Below are 13,318 nucleotides of genomic sequence, written 5' to 3'. Positions count from 1 at the left end.
TTTGTTTTACGATATTGGCTGGGAAGCAATAACAATGTATGTTGACAATAAAAAAGTAACAACAGGCCTTTCCTTTTTTTCCCTGGTTTCCCCTCCGGCTAGGTAGAAATGCAAATACAAATTAATTAAGTTTGATGGTTATGAATCCCTCTTTCTTGCGCTAATATATTAGTGTGAGCCCTGAGAAGATAGGAAGTCTTTGCTCCTATAACCTTGATCATGCTGTAATCTGAGCTTCAGGGGGATGGGTTTCAGCCTATTTTTGGGAGCAGCTACATATTTCCTGCCTTGAAGAACTTGACATTCACTTAGACTTCCATAGGAAATGATTTTCCTTTTAGTTAACCTCACCTCCCAGAGAAAGGTGACTGGTCGGGTCGGATCTGGGTCTATGGCCATGAACTGCCTGGATGGGATTTGAAGACATTACAGACCATAAGTCACCTTGCTCTCAACAAATAATCAAGACATCTTTCTTGCAGCTAAATCCAGGAAGGCAAGTCACATACATATTGGCTTCCTCTCCTGGCTTTTATTATACTCACCACTGAGGCATATAAAGAAACAGAAAGAGACTTAGAGTCTAAGGGCTGTTTGGCTTTAAACATTTTTTATTTTCTAATTGAATTAGAGTAAAAACAGTAGTTAAAATATACTCTTGGTTGTTGTAATGAAAATCACAGTAACAAATTAGCCAAAAATAGCCAATTTTCTGTGGTTTCCAAGGATACAGCCACAATTAGAATTGTCATCCACCAATCAATGTCCACCCCCCTTCCAAGGGACATTAAAAGGGAACTTGTGGAAGGAAAGGGGCCAGAGAGAAAGTTTGTCTTGCTAAATAGAGGTTAGGAGAAAAGAGGAAGTGTTCTGAAACCCATTGTGTTGATTCTTTTCAGATCCGTGAAAGGAAGATGGCTAAACTGATTCTGATCCCTCAGAAGTGGCTTAACTGAAAACAAGACCTCAGGGGCTCGGTTTCTGTTTTAAAGAGCCAAGTAGTCCTCTAATTCATGGGACCATAGGATCTTTATGTCCCCTGTCTGATTTTAGCTTTTATCTGTTGGTCCTTTGCCAATAGTCTTGTATCTAATTTTTGCAAGCACTGTATGAGGATGTCTTAGACACTTGTTTTGGCCCACCAAACATCCATTCCACTTTTTTTTTTTTTTTTTTGACAGTAGTGGCCTGACTTCCTTTTAGAAAATTACTTTTTCCCCATTTTATAGTATCCAGGTAGGCAATAAATTAAGACTCCTTAGCCAGGGAGGGAATGTGAATCAGGCCATTCATAGTTAATACTGGGTAGATAAATCTTCAATGGAGCTATAAAATGACTGAAAATTGCAAGAATTTACTTGCTCTCTGGAAATTCTGGATGAGGCTACAGTGTTCCTTCTAACTTGCCCATTGAATTATTTTGTTTCCTATGCCCCTTTGTTAATCCCGTAAATTATTAATTTCCTTTAACAAGTGTCCACTTTAGTTTACATTAGTCAGAACTGAAAATAATATCAAGGGCTTATTATTCTCATTTTTATTTTAAGGAAACAAAGCCTCAGTTAAATCCTTAGTCCAAGGCTAGTAATTTTTTTTTTAGAGATTTTATTTATTTATTCATGGGAGACAGAGAGAGAGGCAGAGACACAGGCAGAGGGAGAAGCAGGCTCCATGCAGCGAGCCCAATGTGGGACTCGATCCCGGGACTCCAGGATCACATCCCAGGCGGAAGGAGAGTGCTCAACCACTGAGCCACCCAGGTATTCCAAGGCTAGTCAATTAATATGGAATTTGGATTCAAACTCGTATCTGCTGCCTTCCCTCCGACATCCACATGATTTCCTTGTATCTCAATAAATAAATTACTCCCTGGTCTATACCCAAGTCACAGACTCCCTTTCAACAGAGGAATCAAGGGGTGACTCCTGAGGAGAAAATTCTCATTCTTCACACTTTCCCTTTTTTTGAGTCTTTTCACATACTTGGTGATTTTCCTCTTTTTATTCTTTCCACCTGGGTGAGAGAGGCTGATGATGGTTGTCTCATGCACTAGGATCAGATACAGTTTCTTTCAGGATGTGCATATGTCTCTCTTCTTCTTCTTTCCCCTTCCCTTCTCCTGTTTTTTTTTTTTTTACTTTCCCTTTCTATTCTTTTCTTCCCTTCTCCTAGATTAATTGGAGCATCAGAATACAAGAAGAAATTGGGATACTTAACAGGAAGAATGTTGGGGCTTTAGGAGGTACAGCTCTGTGAAGTGGATGGCCTGGTCCTCTGCTGTGGTAGCTGTTCCCTCACTTCCATCCTATCCAAAGGCTCTTTTCAGAGCCATACACACACACACACAAAATTTTTTTTAATGAAGAATGTTGGAAAGAAGTTTGGGGGAAGGAAGAGCTAGGTTTTAATTCTAGCTCCACTAACTCCTAGCTTGTTGTTAGGGAGAATCACTATCCAGTTATGGGAAGTTTCAATTTGATGTAATTTTTTGTTGCCAACTTAGAGAACCAGGAGGATACTATATTTGGAGGGAGGCAGCTCACCTGTTTAACTGTACACCTGGTCTGCTTGACATCATAGAGCTTCCTGGAACTGCTACTGCCTTTCCAAATGCCCTCTGCTACTTGGAAGAACCTGCATTCAAAGCACAGCCACTTCCCTGCACGTGCAGACCTGTCTTACACAGTGAGCATAGATAATACAGAGCAGAGATGTCATAAAGAGCTCGGATAGTCAGCATAGATAGTGAATAAATACTCTTGAGCTTTTGTGCCAGATGAACCTTGGCACCCAGAGTAAAGGCCCCAAAGAATTCTGAGATTTGTCCCTCAAACATGTGCCCTGTGTTCACAATGTGCTGAGCCAGGAGTGTTGGTGAGATCTCCTTGGTCCCATTATGCCCTCTGTGTATACTGTACTATCCCCTTTGGCAGTGAATGGTAGTCTGGTAGGGATATTCCCCTTTGCGTTTCCTGCTGAAATTCATTTCAACTTTAGATAAATGGATAACGCCTGTCACTAGTTCTAGAGCAACATATAATATTTCAGGTTTATTTCAGTGGGGTTTTCAAGCTGTAAGTTAGATATCTCAGTTTAGGTCACTTAGGTATTAATGACATACTTCCTAATCCAGAGTTCTTTGGTGGATACTGCTTTCCCCATTTAGAGAAATAGATACCTTTATTTGCACATGAAAGAAATGAAAACATGACTTGCTATTCAATGAATCATTTTTTTCCTTTTCTTTTCTTTTTATCACTGTCCTTACCCATGATGAGCATCAAACTAAAAGAAACAGGAATACTTAAAATATACCAAAGTGGAAAGTGCGTGAGTTTTGAAGCCAGACAGAACAAAGGTTAAAATCTAGCTCTACTTATTTCCAGCTTGTTGTTGGCTTGTTGTTGGGCAAAATTACTTTCCCTTTGTGAGGAGCAGTATCCTAGTTTACCCTACTCTAAATGATGATAATATGTACCTTTTAGTATTATTGTTAGTGATGAGAGGTATTTATAATTGTATGTTGCACAGAGTAAGCTGGCTATGTAGTAGACACCATTAAGTCAAGCCAAAATTTATCAGAAACCTATCCCTGTTTCACAACTGGTATATTTTAAGCCTTTCAATATATTTTGGACAAATGCCATGTTCATGATTACTAGTAGCCCTTTCCGTAGGCTCTTTATTATGTAATACTATCATATGTGTTTCCTATTCCCACTGTAACAAAATACCACAAACCTAGTGGCTTTAAAAGCACAAATTCATTCACTTAAGAGTCTGAAGGTCAGAAGTCTATGGTAAATCTAAGTGCCAGCAGGGTTAGCTCCTTCTGGAAGCTCCAGGGGAGAATCCTTGCCTTTTCAGCTTCTAGAAGCCACCTGTATTCTTTGGCTCATGGCCCCTTTTAGCCTCTTCAGAGAATCTTCTGTCTGACTTCTGCTCCATTCTTACATTTTTTTTCCCTCTGAATATATATCAACTGCCTCTCTCTAATAAGGACCCTTGTGATTACCTTGGGCCCCCTCAGGAAATTCAGGATAGTCTCCCCATGCTGAGATACTTGACTTGTTCACTTCTGCAAAGTCTTTGATATATAAGGTAATATATTCACAGATTCCCAGGATTAGGTCATGGACATCTTTGGGAGAGGGAATGCTATTATTCAGACTACCATATATTTTACCTTGTACCAACATAATCCCTCTCTTTGATGAATTTAATTTTTTTATGGTTTTTTAAATAAATTTATTTTTTATTGGTGTTCAATTTACAACATACAGAATAACACCCAGCGCTCATCCCGTCAAGTGCCCCCCTCAGTGCCCGTCAGCCATTCACCCCCACCCCCCGCCCTCCTCCCCATCCACCACCCCTAGATCGTTTCCCAGAGTTAGGAGTCTTTATATTCTGTCTCCCTTTCTGATATTTCCCACACATTTCTTCTCCCTTCCCTTCTATTCCCTTTCACTATTATTTACATTCCCCAAATGAATGAGAACATATAATGTTTGTCCTTGTCCGATAGACTTACTTCACTCAGCATAATACCCTCCAGTTCCATCCACGTTGAAGCAAATGGTGGGTATTTGTCGTTTCTAATGGCTGAGGAATATTCCATTGTATACATAAACCACATCTTTCGATGGACCCCGAGGCTCCTTCCACAGTTTGGCTATTGTGGTCATTGCTGCTAGAAACATCGGGGTGCAGGTGTCCCAGCGTTTCATTGCATCTGCATCTTTGGGGTAAATCCCCAGCAGTGCAATTGCTGGGTCGTAGGGCAGATCTATTTTTAACTCTTTGAGGAACCTCCACACAGTTTTCCAGAGTGGCTGCACCAGTTCACATTCCCACCAACAGTGTAAGAGGGTTCCCTTTTCTCCGCATCCTCTCCAACATTTGTGGTTTCCTGCCTTGTTAATTTTCCCCATTCTCACTGGTGTGAGGTGGTATCTCATTGTGGTTTTGATTTGTATTTCCCTGATGGCAAGTGATGCAGAGCATTTTCTCATGTGCTTGTTGGCCATGTCTATGTCTTCCTCTGTGAGATTTCTGTTCATGTCTTTTGCCCATTTCATGATTGGATTGTTTGTTTCTTTGCTGTTGAGTTTAAGAAGTTCTTTATAGATCTTAGAAACTAGCCCTTTATCTGATACATCATTTGCAAATAGCTTCTCCCATTCTGTAGGTTGTCTTTGAGTTTTGTTGACTGTATTCTTTGCTGTGCAAAAGCTTCTTATCTTGATGAAGTCCCAATAGTTCATTTTTGCTCTTGTTTCTTATGCCTTCGTGGATGTATCTTGCAAGAAGTTACTGTGGCTGAGTTCAAAAAGGGTGTTGCCTGTGTTCTGCTCTAGGATGTTGATGGAATCTTGTCTCACATTTAGATCTTTCATCCATTTTGAGTTTATCTTTGTTTATGGTGAAAGAGAGTGGTCGAGTTTCATTCTTCTGCATGTGGATGTCCAATTTTCCCAGCACCATCTATTGAAGAGACTGTCTTTCTTCCAGTGGATAGTCTTTCCTCCTTTATCGAATATTAGTTGACCATAAAGTTCAGAGTCCACTTCTGGGTTCTCTATTCTGTTCCACTGATCTATGTGTCTGTTTTTGTGCCAGTACCACACTGTCTTGATGACCACAGCTTTGTAGTATAACCTGAAATCTGGCATTGTGATGCCCCCAGATATGGTTTTCTTTTTGAAAATTCCCCTGGCTATTCGGGGTCTTTTCTGATTCCACACAAATCTTAAAATAATTTGTTCTAACTCTCTGAAGAAAGTCCATGGTATTTTGATAGGGATTGCATTAAACGTGTATATTGCCCTGGGTAACATTGACATTTTCACAATATTAATTCTGCCAATCCATGAGCATGGAATATTTTTCCATCTCTTTGTGTCTTCCTCAATTTCTTTCAGAAGTGTTCTATAGTTTTTAGGGTATAGATCCTTTACCTCTTTGGTTAGGTTTATTCCTAGGTATCTTATGCTTTTGGGTGCAATTGTAAATGGGATTACTCCTTAATTTCTCCTCCTTCAGTCTCATTGCCAGTGTATAGAAATGCCACTGACTTCTGGGCAGTGATTTTGTATCCTGCCACGCTACCAAATTGCTGTATGAGTTCTACCAATCTTGGGGTGGAGGCTTTTGGGTTTTCTATGTAGAGTATCATGTCATTGGCGAAGAAGGAGAGTTTGACTTCTTCTTTGCCAATTTGAATGCCTTTTATGTCTTTTTGTTGTCTGATTGCTGAGGCTAGGACTTCCAGTACTATGTTGAATAGCAGTGGTGAGAGTGGACATCCCTGTCGTGTTCCTGATCTTAGGGGAAAGGCTCCCCGTGTTTCCCCATTGAGAATGATATTTGGTATGAGCTTTTCGTAGATGGCTTTTAAGATGCTGAGGAATGTCCCCTCTATCCCTACACTCTGAAGAGTTTTGATCAGGAATGGATGCTGTATTTTGTCACATGCTTTCTCTGCATCTATTGAGTGGATCTATGGTTCTTGTTTTTTCTCTTGTGAATGTGATCTATCACGTTGATTGCTTTACAAGTGTTGAACCAGCCTTGCATCCTGGGGATAAATCCCACTTGGTCCTGGTGAATAATTTTCTTTTTTTTTCTTTCTTTTTTTTCAAATTTTTTAAAAATTTTTTTAAAATTTTTATTTATTTAAATAAAACACAGAGAAAGAGAGAGAGAGAGAGAGGCAGAGACACGGGCAGAGGGAGAAGCAGGCTCCATGCACCGGGAGCCCAACGTGGGATTCAATCCCGGGTCTCCAGGATTGCGCCCTGGGTCAAAGGCAGGCAGGCGCCAAACCGCTGCGCCACCAGGGATCCCTAATTTTCTTAATATACTGTTGGATCCTATTGGCTAGTATCTTGTTGAGAATTTTTGCTCCATGTTCATCAGGGATATTGGTCTGTAATTCTCCTTTTTGGTGGGATCTTTGTCTGGTTTTGGAATTAAGGTGATGCTGGCCTCATAGAACGAATTTGGAAGTACTCCATCTCTTTCTATCTTTCCAAACAGCTTTAGTAGAATAGGTATGGTTTCTTCTTTAAACGTTTGATAGAATTCCCCAGGGAAGCCATGTGGCCCTGGACTTTTGTGTCTTGGGAGGTTTTTGATGACTGCTTCGATTTCCTCCCTGGTTATTGGCCTGTTCAGGTTTTCTATTTCTTCCTGTTCCAGTTTTGGTAGTTTGTGGCTTTCCAGGAATGCATCCATTTGTTCTAGATTGCCTAATTTATTGGCGTATAGCTGTTCATAATATGTTTTTAAAATCGTTTGTATTTCCTTGGCGTTGGTAGTGATCTCTCCTTTCTCATTCATGATTTTATTAATTTGAGTCTTCTCTCTCTTCTTTTTAATAAGGCTGGCTAATGGTTTATCGATCTTATTAATTCTTTCAAAGAACCAACTCCTGGTTTTGTTGATCTGTTCCACAGTTCTTCTGGTCTCCATTTCGTTGAGTTCTGCTCGAATCTTTATTAACTCTCTTCTTCTGGTGGCTGTAGGGTCCATCTGCTGTTTTTTCTCTAGCTCCTTTAGGTGTAAAGTTAGCTTTTGTATTTGAGTTCTTTCCAGTTTTTGAATGGATGCTTGTATTGCGATGTATTTCCCCCTTAGGACTGCTTTTGCTGCATCCCAAAGATTTTGAATGGTTGTATCTTCATTCTCATTAGTTTCCATGAATCTTTTTAATTCTTCCTTAATTTCCTGGTTGACCCTTTCATCTTTTAGCAGGATGGTCCTTAACCTCCACGTGTTTGAGGTCCTTCCAAACTTCTTGTGATTTAGTTCTAATTTCAAGGCATTATGGTCTGAGATACGCAGGGGACGATCCCAATCTTTTGGTATCGGTTCAGACCCGATTTGTGACCCAGTATGTGGTCTATTCTGGAGAAAGTTCCATGTGCACTTGAGAAGAATGTGTATTCAGTTGAGTTTGGATGTAAAGTTCTGTAGGTATCTGAGAAATCCATCTGGTCCAGTGTATCATTTAAAGCTCTCGTTTCTTTGGAGATGTTGTGCTTAGAAGACCTATCGAGGGTAGAAAGAGCTAGATTGAAGTCACCAAGTATAAGTGTATTATTATCTGTATTTCTTCACTTTGGTTATTAATTGATTGATATATTTGGCAGCTCCCACATTTGGGGCATATATATTAAGGATTGTTAAGTCCTCTTGTTGGATAGATCCTTTAAGTATGATATAGTGTCCCTCTTCATCTCTCACTACAGTCTTCGGGGTAAATTTTAGTTTATCTGATATAAGGATGGCTACCCCTGCTTTCTTTTGAGGACCATTTGAATGGTAAATGGTTCTCCAACCTTTTATTTTCAGGCTGTAGGTGTCCTTCTGTCTAAAATGGGTCCCTTGTAGACAGCAAATAGATGGGTCCTGCTTTTTTATCCAGTCTGAAACCCTGCGCCATTTGATGGGGTCATTAAGCCCGTTCACGTTCAGAGTTACTATTGAGAGATATGAGTTTAGTGTCACCATGATATCTATTCAGTCCTTGTTTTTGTGGATTGTTCCACTGAACTTCTTCTTAAAGGGGAATTTTAAGAGTCCCTCTTAAAATTTCTTGCAGAGCTGGTTTGGAGGTCACATATTCTTTCAGTTCCTGCTTGTCTTGGAAGCTCTTTATCTCTCCTTCCATTTTGAATGAGAGCCTTGCTGGATAAAGTATTCTTGGTTGCATGTTCTTCTCATTTAGGACCCTGAATATATCCTGCCAGCCCTTTCTGGCCTGCCAGGTCTCTGTGGAGAGGTCTGCTGTTACCCTAATACTCTTCCCCATAAAAGTCAGGGATTTCTTGTCTCTTGCTGCTTTAAGGATCTTCTCTTTGTCTTTGGAATTTGCAAGCTTCACTATTAAATGTTGAGGTGTTGAATGGTTTTTATTGATTTTAGGGGGGGGGGGGATCTCTCTATTTCCTGGATCTGAATGCCTGTTTCCCTTCCCAGATTAGGAAAGTTTTCAGCTATGATTTGTTCAAATACATATTCTGGCCCTCTGTCCCTTTCGGCGCCCTCAGGAACCCCAATTAAACGCAGTTTTTTTCTTCCTCAGGCTGTCATTTATTTCCCTTAGCCTATCTTCATGGTCTTTTAATTGTCTCTTTTTTCCTCAGTTTCCTTCTTTGCCATCAACTTGTCTTCTATGTCTCTCACTTGTTCTTCTACCTTGTTAACCCTCATCGTTAGGACTTCTATTTTGGATTGCATGTCATTCAATTGATTTTTAATTTCTGCCTGATTGGATCTAAATTCTGCAGTCATGAAGTCTCTTGAGTCCTTTATGCTTTTTTCTAGAGCCACCAGTAGCTGTATAATAGTGCTTCTGAATTGGCTCTCTGACATTGAATGTAATCCACATTTTGTAACTGTGGGAGAGAGGACTGTTTCTGATTCTTTCTTTTGAGGTGAGGTTTTCCTTCTAGTCATTTTGCTCAGTGCAGAGTGGCCAAAAACAAGTTGTATTGGGAAAAGGAGAAAAAGAGAGGAGAGAAAGATGGAAAGAAAAGAGAAGAAGAAAAAAGAATAAAGGAAGAAAAAAAGAAAAAAGAGAATAAAAAGAGAAAGAAAAAGAAAGAGAGAAAAAAAGGGTGGGGGAAGCAAACAGAAATCAAAAAGAAAAAAAGAAAAAGAAAAAGAAAAAGAAAAAGAAAAAGAAAAACAAAACCACGGGGGCTATCTTCTGATTCTGTATACTAAGTCCCTTGACTTCCCCTGGAACTTGTCCGTCTAGCTGGTCTTCTGGGGGAGGGGCCTGTTGTGCTGATTTTCAGGTGTTAGCACTTGGGGGAGCTGCTCTGCCCCCTGCCTGGTGCAGGGCTCAGTGGGGGTTGTTTACCCCGTGAGGCCCCAGGAGGAACAACCGCAGTGGCGGGGCCAGCTCTGGAGCCCTGGAGTCAGCCCCCGCAGTAGCTCAGGAGCTCTCCGTCTGCAGGGCCTGGAGGCTCCGGGGCGGGGCCGCTGATCTGCTCAGCTGGGGCAGGAGCGTCCTCGCTGTCCTGGGCCCTCCCGGCCTCTGCCTGTCCCGGGGGAGGCCGGATCCTGGGCTGTGTCCCGGCGCCCTGTGCTCCGGGGCCTGCGCTGTTGGATTCGCGCTCCCGCCCCGCAGCCCCCTCCGCGAAGCCGCCCCCGAGCCCCCCGAGCTGCTCCCGCCCCGCAGCCCCCTCCGCGGAGCCGCCCCCGAGCCCCTCCGAGCTGCTCCGGGTCCCGCCGCCGGTGCTGCAGCCCTTAGGGAGCTCGGCGCACTCCCCCGGGGCGCAGGTGTCTGTTAGTGTCCCCGGGAGCCCGAGGGCATCCCCGCCCTCCTGGGTCCTGCTCCACCTCCCTGGGAGCCCCTTTCCGCCCGGGAAGGTCGGTGCAGCTCCTGCTCCTCCGGGACGGGGCTCTCCTGTCCTGGGGACACTCGCCCCGGCCTCAGCCCGGCTCCTGCGGGGCCCCTCCCCCTTGGAGGCCTTTGTTCCTTTATTTCTTTTTCCCCGTCTTCCTACCTTGATAGAAGCGCGAACTCTTCTCACTGTAGCATTCCAGCTGGTCTCTCTTTAAATCTCAGGCCGAATTCGTAGATTTTCAGGATGGTTTGAAGGTTATCTAGGTAATTTGGTGGGGACAGGGGACTTGGGGACCCTACTCTTCCGCCATCCTGCCCCTCCTCCTCTTTGATGAATTTAGTGTTATTCAAAGTTAACTTCTTTGATATTAAGATCTTGCGTCTTAAGTTTTTTGTTTTGTTTTGATTTGAAATTGACCTTATACCTTATCTACTTTTTATTTTTATCCTGACCGAATCACTTGATTTAGATGCAACTCTTGTATATGGCCTGTAAAATTGTGGGTTGATTTTGGTTTTGGTGATTCAATCTGAAGATGAATTTTCTTTAATTTACACTTTTTACATTTTAATTTTACATTTAAATTTTTTGGTGATATATATATATATTAAGTCATTCACAATATCTATTTTTTCTCTCTTTCTGATATCTAGCAATGTACTTTGCATTTTATCATATAATCCTTTGGTTTATTCTTAATTCTATAGATGAATACATTCATCGTTTACCTGTCACCTTGCTGAAGATTTTCTCACCATCTAGCAGATTCCTCAAAAAGGCACATAGGTTAGTATTTCCTGAGATGTTACAAAACCAAAATTGCCCATAGCTATTACAACTTGGCAAAATATACAATTCTTGGCTCACATTTCCTTTCCGTTAGCTTGAGGTGTTGCTGTAGTATCTTTTTAATATCTGATGGTTAACCCGATTTTATTTCCCTAAGAACGAGCTGATCTTTATGCTTGGAAGGTCAAAGGATCCTTTCCTGATCTTTTGAGTTTAATACATTTGCTTGTATTATATTTTCATGCTGACTTTAGGGCATCAGTTTTCTTCAGAATACAGTGTTGTTATTAAAACATGTAGATTAGAATCTCCCTTTATTTAAGGAAAGTTTCTTAATTTACATTTATTTATTTATTTTTTAATTTACATTTAAAATATTTTCTTCCTCTACCCTTGTTTTGATATTTTTCCTCAGAAATCCCAAGTGTGTGTTTTGACTACTTTACATACATATCAATACCCTGTCCCTAAGCCATTTTCCTCTTTCTTCATTTTCTGCTCTGTTCTCATCTCTATTCTTGTCCTTTAATATGCTTTTTCTTGGTGACTTGGCTTTTGTCCCATGTTTACTTTTTAATGTAGTTTTCATTTTAAAATTTTGTTTCCATTTCTTTCCTAAATTATTCAGTTTCTTTCCTAAATTATTAATTTCCACTTCACCTCCTACCTTGATTGGGCATCACCTTTTGTATCTGGTCATCTCCTTCCTAAATGTTTATATTTCTGCTTTGTGTCTGTTGTTTTTCATGTTGGAATATAGAATTATAATTTTTCTCTGCTTTTTGCTAAGAGCTTTCTGTAGGGATGTTTTACTGCTATTTTTGGATGATTTCTCTCAATAGTATAAATGTTTTGCTTAAAAAAATGTTTTACTTAAAAAAAATATTGAATTTTCAAATGCATTGTATTCTCCTATCCTAGTTATTATATGGAAGTATCTTACCTAAATGGGAAAGACTATAGCATCTTCCTTAGTTTCTTAACCAAAGGACTGTCTCATTTTTTTCTTTAATGGATTTAGATGCTAACCTAGTTGAAGAGGACTTCTACCACTGGTCCTGATTTTCTAAATTATTTTTGCCATCTGCTACCACCAAAGGATACTCCTATTGCCTTCTAGAATTTTTTTTTTCTTTTAGAAGGTGATTATTGCTGAGAACTCTCATCTCTGAGCCTCCTGGAAGGCAACCTCCCATGTCTTCTCTCTCCATTGCCCCAGATGCTCATGCTCTTCTTCTCAGTCCACTTCACAGCAGGTCTCACACAAGATTTGGTCCTCATCTTCAGAGGATAAATACTTTTTGGTGATATGTGAAAACTTCCATGACTAGGGGACCACTGCCCTACCTGTTATTCTTTCCCACAGCTAATGTAACTTTTTCCCCTTCCTGTGCTGGTTCACTTGCAATCAGGATCTTTTGAATCCCCTGACAAAGAATTTGACATTTGCAGAAATCCTGACTTTTACTTTCTCCATCAATGTACTTTGGACAAAAACTACTTTTTTAGTAGTTTTTTAAAAAAAATTTTAGACATCTATTTTCCAAATGATATCTTGAACTTATAGCCAGTTGAGTGGTCAATATTCAATGTAAGTTTATAACATTTAAGGTAGCACTAGTTGCTTCCAGAGACAAATTCTAAGATCCTGATGGCTTAACATAGTAAAAGTTTATTTCTTGCCCACATAAACTACAGGTGGCATGGGGGAGTGCTAGCACAGGGGAACTTAGCCTCACAGTCATTCAGGGGGTTGGGTTCAGAGAGCTTTTGCCATCTTTAACACCTGGATTCCAGGATCACCCCAGACTTTGACATCCAGTTGACGGATGGAACAGGGAGAAATGCTGGAAGTTTCTACAGGAGATTTTCATGGATTTGGTCTGAAAGTGCATACTTCTCTACCCAGTCCCATTGATCACATTCGCTAACCTATCTTTCCCACAAAGTATATGTCTCTTTTGCCAGTTCATGAGCTCTGTGAAGGCAGGGCTAGAGTTTTTACTCCTGTTTATCCCCCATTTGTCCTAACATAGAACCTGGCAAATAACAGGGGCTCAAGGAATATTTAGGCAGTATAATGGAATTGCATTTTTATTTTGCAACTTCTTCTTTATTATTTAAGTATTCTCCAGTTTTGATCATAGGCAATGCGTTTCTCTCTG

The 13,318-nt window shown here is 40.7% G+C and overlaps 1 long non-coding RNA gene across 2 annotated transcripts in view; it reads left to right on the top strand.

The window, feature by feature from the left end:
- The window catches only part of LOC144294171 (uncharacterized), a 227,099-nt gene extending 225,232 nt beyond the window's left edge, over positions 1 to 1,867 (top strand). For both annotated transcript variants that reach the window (XR_013361612.1, XR_013361613.1), the window contains one exon: positions 900 to 1,867. This is a non-coding gene — a long non-coding RNA (uncharacterized LOC144294171). The remainder of the gene's footprint in view (positions 1 to 899) is intronic.
- The last annotated feature ends 11,451 nt before the right edge of the window (positions 1,868 to 13,318 follow it).

Source organism: Canis aureus, chromosome 22 (assembly GCF_053574225.1).
Source record: "Canis aureus isolate CA01 chromosome 22, VMU_Caureus_v.1.0, whole genome shotgun sequence".
NCBI classification, from domain to species: Eukaryota; Metazoa; Chordata; class Mammalia; order Carnivora; family Canidae; genus Canis; species Canis aureus.
This window is presented reverse-complemented; position numbering and strand designations above follow the sequence as displayed.